Source organism: Doryrhamphus excisus, linkage group LG16 (genome assembly GCF_037039965.1).
Source record: "Doryrhamphus excisus strain RoL-2023G ecotype Guam linkage group LG16, RoL_Dexc_Guam_v1.1, whole genome shotgun sequence".
Taxonomy (NCBI): domain Eukaryota; kingdom Metazoa; phylum Chordata; class Actinopteri; order Syngnathiformes; family Syngnathidae; genus Doryrhamphus; species Doryrhamphus excisus.
The window spans coordinates 4,826,385-4,837,222 of NC_136372.1; positions in this window are offsets into that span (position 1 = coordinate 4,826,385).

Sequence of the window (10,838 nt, forward strand, 5' to 3'; positions counted from 1 at the left end):
CTCCCCCCGCCCCAACTCAGCACCACCACCATCTCCTGGTCCCTAAGGGCGCAAAGCACCCAAATCAATTGAAAGAAAGAAGAGTGCACCATGGTCCTCCCCCTACATCTGTCAGGGAGGGGACGCACTAGTGGGCCGTACAGAAAGGCGAGGGGGGGGGGGCAATATGACTCCATCTGTCACGAACTGTTTCATCTGGGATAGGATGAAATATAGCCGGCAAATACATCTAGCTCTATATCATCAGAGCGTATTGGCTTACTGCATGCTGCCAACCCCCACAAGCATAGACTGTATAGCAAGTGGCTTTTTGGATCATATTACCTTCCTTCCAACTTGCAAATCACACTTCCAGGAAGAGTAAACCACACCATTGTGCATCATACCAAGTACTGGAGACACATTACATGAAAATGTTATGAGAATAATGTAAAAAAATAAGTTATGTCTATTTGGAGAATAAAGTTCAACAACATTAAAACATTGACAATATTTCTTGTTTATGGAAAAGCTGCAGAAGCCAATCAGATCTGTAGTATGGCTGCTGTGAATCATATCAATTCACTGCTTTATGCACACTATAAACCTTGCAATCCATAATCACAAGCGTCACTCGCTTTTTGTCGTTGGGGTTCAAAAACATACATGCATTGTTTTGCGACTTATTTGTCCAGTCTTACATTTAGTCACTGTAGTTTTTATTATTGTTAAAATATCGTCTGGTCGCCCAATAACCCAATAATTATGTATCGTGTGGTCTTGCGGGCTGAGTGTATCATGTAAGAATATTATGCTGAATAATTGTAACATTAGCGGATTCAAGTGACGATATTATGAGGAAAAAGTTGTAAAATTATGAGTAAAGTCATAATATTGAGGGGAAAAAAGTCGCAAGAAATTATATTCCGAGGAACAACTTGGTTATTAGGAGAAAAAAAAATAAAAAATGTGTAACGTGGGGTGAATAGAGTTGAAAAATGACAACAAAAAAAGTCATAATATTATAAAAAAAAGAGTGATAATATGACAAGAAAATGTGAATAAATTCTGGGGAAGACGTTTTTTCAAGTCGCAAAATTACAACAAAAAAGTTACATTATACGAAGAGTATTTTTAAGAATATTAATATTCCAAGATTAATTGGCGACTCCAAATTGTCCATAGGTATGAATGTGAGTGTGAATGGTTGTTTGTCTATATGTGCCCTGTGATTGGCTGGCGACCAGTCCAGGGTGTACCCCGCCTCTTGCCGGAAGACAGCTTGGATAGGCTCCAGCACCCACTGCGTGAAAAATATTGATTGTTCATGTTGAAGGTTAAATAACTGTTAATAGTTATCCTCCCTATCCATGTGGAAGTGGTAAGTTTTTGGCTATTTAAGTTTAAAAGAAATAACTTTAAGGCTACCGTTTAGGTCGCTAGCTCTCTAGTTTGCGAGTTAGCATGTGTCTCAAGACCCTGCAGTTGCGCAATATGTTGTAAATAAAAAAAGTATAAATGTGACTATAGTCGTGTTTTGTCATGTGTACAGGGCTCTAATAATGCTTTGTTCATTTTAATCTGAAAAAAAAATTGTCTACCCACCAACTATATGTGGTTTCTTAAGTTTTTATTATTTGCCGTTTTATTATTATTATTATATTTATTTATTACTGATTGATTGATTTTCTTTATTCTTGATTTTTCATCTTATTTTGTGTAGAAAAATAAAAATTAATATATTTGAGAACAGTGGAATGTTTTATTTGAGCTTTTCTTGTACAAAATCGGAAGTTTATTAATTTTTCTGTTTTTAATAAATGCGTTTTTTTGGGGTTTTTTTTGGAAAACCTGATGCGGCCCAGTCTCGCGCAGACCCTAGCTCCAGTGGCCCCCCAAGTAAATTGAGTTTGAGACCCCTGCTGTAAAGTGTTACCGACAAAACATGTCATACTACAAGAAAAGAAGATGCTAAACTCTTTACTGCAATAAAATGCTAATTTAATGTCACAACTCCCACACGTATACATAAACACATCAATCTGAGCCCCACACAAAGAGAGAACTTGTCACTGAAAATGGATGACCATCAAGTAATGACATTTGCATGTAAAAACGCGCGCTTAACCAAGTAGAAAGCTTCTATATTGCATTTGGAGGTAAAACACATAGGATGCACTCTGCTAATGACCGCTGAGGCTTTTTTTTTTTATAAAGTGCTGCTGCTGCTGCTGGGAGAGTATGGGCGCGGTCCGTCCATTCGGGCCCATCAAATCACACCACGGTGATTTACAAGAAGCTTTGCGACACTTTGAGCAAGTCATGCACGCTTTTATTTCATCACTGGACTACTGTAATGCACTTTATTCTGGAATTAGCCAAAAGTCTCTCTCCCGCTTACAGTTAGTCCAGAACTCCGCGTCACGGCTTTTAACAGGAACCAAAAAGACGGGAGCACATCACCCCAATTCTGGCCTCCCTGCATTGGTTGCCTGTTCGCTTTAGGATTGATTTTAAGATTTTATTGTTTGTTTTTAAGGCGTTGAATGGGCACGGCGGTCTAGTGGTTAGCACGCAGACCTCACAGCTAGGAGACCAGGGTTCAATTCCACCCTCGGCCATCTCTGTGTGGAGTTTGCATGTTCTCCCCGTGCATGTGTGGGTTTTCTCCGGGTACTCCGGTTTCCTCCCACATTCCAAAAACATGCTAGGTTAATTGGAGACTCCAAATTGTCCATAGGTATGAATGTGAGTGTGAATGGTTGTTTGTCTATATGTGCCCTGTGATTGGCTGGCCACCAGTCCAGGGTGTACCCCTGTGTCTTTTAGTTATTAGTTTTTATTGTAATTGGTTTTATTTTTTATACTTTTATTGCTTTGTTTCTTGTTTTTAATATTCATTCATTCATTTTCTACCGCTTTTTCCTCACTAGGGTCGCGGAGGTGCTGGAGCCTATCCCAGAGAGTCGCCAATTAACCTAGCATGTTTTTGGAATGTGGGAGGAAACCGGAGTCCCCGGAGAAAACCCACGCATGCACGGGGAGAACATGCAAACTCCACACAGAGATGCCCGAGGGTGGAATTGAACCCTGGTCTCCTAGCTGTGAGGTCTGCGCGCTAACCACTAAACCGCCCATGGTTATTATTATTATTAACATTGTTACACCAAAGAACTACTTTACTGGTATAGTGACACCTTGCCACACAACACCGGCTAGCTACGGGCTTCACCGCACACTCCCAGCATATTTTAGCTGTTTTGATATCTTTAACACCACATAAAAGATAAATGTCTTCATGTTATCAAAATAAAAAAGTGATATTTTTAATTTTTTTTCAATACTCATAATAAAATTGTTCTATTTCAAAGAAAATTAAACATTAAAATTACGAGTGAATTACATGTGAATTAAGTCATAATATTACCAGACAAATGCCATAATGTTATCAATACAGTTATAGTTTGACACTAATAAAATTGTACCATTTTGAAAAAAGGTGCTAAGATTTGTAATATGACAAAAAATAAATAAATAAATAAATAAAAATTTATTAAAAAGAATAATATTTTTTTTATTCTATATTCTATAAAACTCTATAAATATATATTTTTTTAATCTAAAAGAAAGGGGGAAAAATCTAATTTTCCAAGAACAACAAAGGTAAATTTATACGTAATTATTACTTTTCAATTTTACTAGTCTGTGCAGCACTTTGTAAACTCTGTTTTTATAAAATGTGCTATATAAATGGAATAAAAGTGGATTGGATCGGATCGGAAGCCCGGCAACACCAACAGCCATCCAGCAAAACAAAGCTAGCCGGTGTGACTCAACTGTACAAGCAACACCATAATGGCCTGTTTACTTGGGAGGAAGGGACAAGGATAAAGAAGAGAGAAAGCATCCAGCATCCCCCCCACCCCCCGGGGGGGCCATCATGCCTCTCTGCGAGCAGCAGGTAGAGCTGCAATCTCAGTCATTCATATTTAATTCCACAAGAGTTTCCGGGCCAGACTAATGCGCTATTGATTTCAATTCTCCTATTACTGCAACAAGAGGAAGGAGGGAGAAAAAGATGGAGAAAATAGAGTGCGATGACTAAAATGTGTATCGTGTTCCATTTGGACAAACGTGGTTCTGACAAGCTAACACAGAACTAAAATTGACAGTACGAGAGAATCTTCTTTTGCGACACTTAAACCGTTAAAACTGATGTGTGATGCTAAAAAAGGGCACCCATGCCAATGTTGTACTTGTTTTATGTCTGTCACTTAAAAATGAAGGGGGGGGGGGTGTTGTGTATTTAAGGTCTCTCCCCAGATACCCGGTCAGACAGGACTGGATGAAAGATTAATAACAGTAGCTTTATATTTAAAAAGGTTTCAAGTAAGAAAACATGGCCACTGTTATAAAAAAAAAAAATAAAAAAAAAAAAGAGGAGAGGGGGGGTCAATCCTAGTTCAGTGGAGCTCTAAGCCATTCACGAACACGCCATAACAGATCATTTTTACAATTACGTGCGTCAGCGGGACTTTCCTTTAATCTAATAAGAGTTTGATTAAAGCCGCCCATGGCCTGGATACATCCTGCTCTGCAGCAAAACGCACACAAACAATATGCTTTTTTAAAATTCTTATAATATCACAAAATGTGCTCATTTTAGTCATGATTATACACAATGTCGCATTCAAATTTTTCTGCATTAAAAATTTTACATTGATGGATTAAAGTTGTAACATTAAGGGAGAAAATGTCACAAAATTCTGAGATTAAATTCGTAATATTACAAGATGCTTATTATATAAGAAAAACATTGCTATAAATAGTGTCAGAACTATACTAAACTATACTATACTATACTATACTATACTATACTATACTATACTATACTTCTTGGCGAATAAAGATGAATTGCAAAAAAAATGGTCAACTAATGTAAAGATCCAACAAGCTACAGCGATATTATGATTATTATTCATTCATTATGCTGGAGCCTATCCCAGCTGTCTTCGGGCACATATAGACAAACAACCATTCACACTCACATTCATACCTATGGACAATTTGGAGTCGCTAATTAACCTAGCATGTTTTTGGAATGTGGGAGGAAACCGGAGTACCCGGAGAAAACCCACGCATGCACGGGGAGAACATGCAAACTCCACACAGAGATGGCCGAGGGTGGAATTGAACTCTGGTCTCCTATTTATGAAGCCTGTGTGCTAAACACTCATACACTGTGCAGCCCCTAAAAGGTTTTATTTCCTTTGGTTTACAAATTTGGGTAATAAGAGTTTAAAAGTCAATATAGGGGTGTTATTTCATGTCTAGAGGGCTCTAATAATGTTTAAATATTCATTCATTTTCTACCGCTTATCCACACGAGGGTCGCGGGGGGTGCTGGGGCCTATCCCAGCTGTCTTCGGGCGAGAGGCGGGGTACACCCTGGACTGGTGGCCAGCCAATCACAGGGCACATATAGACAAACAACCATTCACACTCACATTCATACCTATGGACAATTTGGAGTCACCAATTAACCTAGCATGTTTTTGGAATGTGGGAGGAAACCGGAGTACCCAGAGAAAACCCACAGAGATGGCCAAGGTTGGAATTGAACTTGGGTCTCCTAGCTGTGAGGCCTGCATGCTAACCACTTATTATTAACATTGTTACACCAAAGAACTACTTTACCGGTATAGTGACACCTTGCCACACAACACCGGCTGGCTATGGGCTTCATCGCACAATCCTAGCACATTTTAGCTGTTTTGATATCTTTAACACCACATAAAAGATAAATGTCTTCATGTTATCAATATAAAAAAGTGATATTTTTAATTTTTTTATTTAAACATTAAAATGTGAATTACATGTGAATTAAGTCATAATATTACCAGACAAATGCCATAATGTTATCAATACAGTTATAGTTTGACACTAATAAAATTGTACCATTTCGAAAAAAAAGGTGTTAAAATTTTAATACGACAAAAAATAAATTAATAAATAAAAAAAATTATTAAAAAAAATATATATTTTTTAAATTCTATATTCTATAAAATTCTATAAATCTATATATTTTTTTATCTAAAACAAAGGGGGGAAAAATCTAATTTTCCAAGAACAACAAAGGCAAAATATTACATAAGAAAAAAAAGTGTGCATTATTTATGCAATTAAAACCGATGCCTTCGTTTTGCGTCACATGGAACGAGGGGACACGCGTCGGGAGACGTAAAACAAAGGGAATGTCTGAAAGCTTTGTGTATTTAAAGTCTCTCCAGATACCCGCTCTGACTTTTAATCTAATACGAGTTTGATTAAAGCCCGCCACGGCCTGGCTACATCCTGCTCTGCAGCGTAAGCATCCAAATAAAATGCAAAGTGAAATAACGTTGAGAATTAAGGAGGCACGGGGAAAAAGCAGACCGTAATCCATAAATAAAAAGATGACAGGAGCGTCTACTTCAGAGACTTCCTCCCACCAGCCTGTCTACTCTAATAATAGCCCAGAGACAACACAGGCAGACACATCCAGCCCAGAGAGGAAGATTTGGAGGAGGAGATGGAAGGAAAGTGCAAGGTGAGCCCACCGGGGAGGCCATGCATAAGAACATTGCCAAATGATACATAAACGTTGCATTCATCAATAAAAAGTGTGTCATTTAAAAAAAAAACAAAAAATTCTTGGACCCTTTTCCTGAAACAACAATGGCCGCCTCACTGCTGGTGCTCTTAAAGCGCCAAGAGCCAAGCTTTGGTGAGCCAGAATCATCATGCCCTTCCCCCTTACATACTGAATCAGTGGCGGGCGGTCACAGAACAACATGGCCTTCTCTGCAGGCCTAAACACTACCAGAAGCGCCCAACTATATTTAGAATTTGAGGATTTATTCTGTGAAATTGTGTTAATTTATTCCCATGTCAATCTAATCTGCCCATGGCCTTCAAAATCAAGAGTGCTAGCCAGTGTCACTTAAACACTATTAGCAATGGGGTTGTCTTTAACCAATCAGATTTCAGCTTCACCTCAGTCCAACAATAACATCAGCATCCTTTGATAGGATTTCAAATCAGACGCAAAAATGTAATGAGGGGGAATGCTGGAGCCTATCCCAGCTGTCTTCAGGAGAGAGGCGGGTACACCCTGGACTGGTCACCAGCCAATCACAGGGCACATATAGACAAACAACCAACTCACATTCATACCTATGGACAATTTGGAGTCGCCAATTAATCATTTTCAAGCATAAAAAATGGCTACATTCACTTAAATACGACTAAAATACTCAGAAGAGCATTGAAAGACACATTGTGTAAGTAGGTGTCCATTAAGTTACATTGCAAGGTGTAAAGGTGACTATAGGGGTGTTATTTCTTGTCTAGAGGGCTCTAGTAATATTCATTCATTCATTTTCTACAAGGGTCGTGGGGGAATGCTGGAGCCTATCCCAGCTGTCTTCAGGCAAAAGGCGGGGTACACCCTGGACTGGTCGCCAGCCAATCACAGGGTACATATAGACAAACAACCATTCACACTCACATTCATACCTATGGACAATTTGGAATCGCTAATTAACCTAGCATGTTTTTGGAATGTGGGAGGAAACCGGAGTACCCGGAGAGAACATGCACAGGGAGAACATGCAAACTCCACACAGAGATGGCCGAGGGTGGGACTGAGCTGTGGCGCCTGCGCGCTAACCACTCAACCGCCGTGCAGCCACCACCAGTACAAATTATTACTAATAACAACACATAAATAAATAAATACTACTAAAATACAACTACAAATTGTATAGTTTCACTTGGGGGTGGGATTGAACTTTTGTCTCCTAGCTGTGAGGTCTGCGTGCTAACCACTTGATCACCGTGCAACGCAAAAACATTTCAATTGACTAAAATAATAATAATAATAATGTAAAAAAAAGTCAGGGTTTATGGTCTTGGCATTCCGTTCTCTTAATCACCCGAGGAGAGGGAGCCGTCCAACAATAAGACAATAAGAAGTGGAAAAGCAAACCCCCCCCAAAAAAAAGATACTGCTTGATACTGCGATTCAGGGGTGTACAATCGGTGCTTGAAATGCCCTCATGAAGGCTTCAGCTGTCGTTCTGCTAAGCGGTGCTCTAACGAGGGGGCCACAATTAGGCCCATTTATTAACATGGAGTGTGAACTGTAAGTGGGGCTGCAGTCAGTTGATGGACCGGGGCGCCTTTGTGTTACAAGGACCGCTTTTATCGTGACAACAAAGACGTCCAAAAAAAACACAAGCACCTAATGACAGAAGCTTGTCTTCTTTTTCCTCTGACACACAGCGCCGCAAAAAAAAAAAAAAAAAAAAAATACACGAGCACGCCGCCTCTGACAAAGTGACTCAAAAGGCTCCGACGCATCCCAGGCTTGAGTTGAGTCACTGCTTAGCAGGACTGTGGGGGCGGGGTTAAGACAGACTGACAGCGGGGCTCCATCTCCATCCTCTTATTAACGAGTGCTCTCCTCATGCAATATTCATCGGCGCTAATATCATCCAAGCTCAGAGCTGAGCTTGCTACTTATGTAAGGCAATTATGTAAACCACCAGGCCAGGCCCCGGGTTTGCAAGCAAAAGCTTCAGGACGGCGACAGCGACTGCAAGGTGGGATGTATAAACGACACAAGTGGGTGGAAAATGAGCGTCTCTTGCGTTTCCTACATGGACAAACACAGATCCATAGCAGGCACGCGGCCAGCTTCTTCCTTTTGCAGCATCATTCCTCACAGCCAGACATCCGAGGACTCCTCAAGGTCGCGTCGGGAGAGCGGGGCTTAGCGAGAAGGAGGCCTGGCATCACCCGTCAGCACACACACACACACACACACACGAGACACCAACACGACAACACAACACCAGCTGGAATGACACGCGAAAAGAGGCCTGAATAATCCTAATTTGGAGCGACACCACGTTGGAGTCTTTCATAAATACACACCTCCTACATTAGCCCCAATTTTATCACTAACATCCATGCATTATTTACTCGGAAAAAAAGGAAATCTATGGAAAAATTCTACCAAAATTTTTAATTTAACTACAAAGATTCATAATTATGGAATATATATATATTAAAAAAGTATCCAAGGCTGCACGGAGTTGGAGTGGTTAGCGCGAAGGCCTCACAGCTAGGAAACCCGAGTTCGATTCCACCCTCGCCCATCTGTGTGTGGAGTTTGCATGTTCTCCCTGTGTACTCCGTTTTCCTCCCACATTCCAAAAACATGCTAGGTTAATTTGCGACTCCAAATTGTCCATAGGTATGAATGTGAGTGTGAATGGTTGTTTGTCTATATGTGCCCTGTGATTGGCTGCATGGCGACCAGTCCAGGGTGTACCCCGCCTCTAAATAACCTTTAGAAATAAAGTCAATTGTAGAAGATCGACACATTTGATAGATAATTTGAGACTATTTGTCTGTATTCGCCTCAAAATTGAATTATTATTATTTGTTTCATGTACTTCAGTCCACAGAGGGTCATGATACTGTAGTTTTAGCTGATTTGTACTCAAAAAATGACTGCATAGCACAGATATCTGCCAAGGCCAAACAATCCTAATGTATATAGAAACACTCCTGCTGCATAAATATGGAAAAATATGTCATTAGGAGTCAAACAAAGTTATATGTTAGACTGCACCCTGCCATAATAAAACTGGATTCTGCACAAAAGTTGAACAGATTCTTCCTGGGTCTACGTCCTAGTCCATGCGTTCTCATTGAAAGCAATTTGGCACTATATACGTAAATAAAATTAAACAGAACTGAATAGAAATATTAAATTTGTCAAAACATGTATCCCTACTGCAATTATTTTTCTGACAAATACATGTCATGGTAGCACGGTTATTCAAACCTTGTAAACAACTCAACGCGTTCTACAAAAACACCCATTGTAGCTTTAGGTTGTTTTGCCTGATCACGAAATTTGGTGGTGAGTGGTTAGCGCGCAGGCCACACAGCTAGGAGACCCGAGTTTGATTCTACCCTCGGCCATCTCTGTGTGGAGTTTTCATGTTCTCGCCGTGAATGCGTGAGTTTTCTCTGGGGAGAAAATTGGCGACTAAAATTGTCCAGGTATGAATGTGAGTGTGAATGGTTGCTTGTCTATATGTGCCCTGTGATTGGCTGACGACCAGTACAGTGTGTACCCCGCTGGGATAGGCTCCAGCACCCCCGCAACACTCGTGAGAATAAGCGGTAGAAAATAAATGAAATTTGGTACACACTTTCAAGAGTTTGACAAGTGTGTAAAATATAAGTACAATTACTTGAAAAACATGGCCGCCATCAAACAAAAACAGGCTAACATTGCTAACTTTATCAACATCGCAAAGCAGCTTGAAACGACAATGACATAACTACATACTAATGACTTCCTGTTTAGTGCAAAATAGCTTCAAAATAAAATCACAAGAGCATTAAGCTGGATTCTGACATTTTTAGCTCCTGGAAGAAGGATTTTGCGCATGTACAAAACATGTATTAATATACGACATCGACATACATGGCTGACCGCTTATGTCGACATAAAATTAGCGACCCAAAGGGGTCATTTCTATGAAAAGCTAGCAGTTTATGTCGACATGAGTTTTAGTATTGTTAACTTCATCAACATCGCAAAGCAGCTTGAAACGACAGCGACATACATAACTACATACTAGTGACTTCCTGTTTAGTGCAAAATAGCTTCAAAATAAAATCACAGGAGTATTAAACTGGATTCTGACATTTTAGCTCCTGGAAGAAGGATTTTGCGCATGTACAAAACATGTCTTAATGTACATGTTCATGTATTAAATAATAATATGAAATAA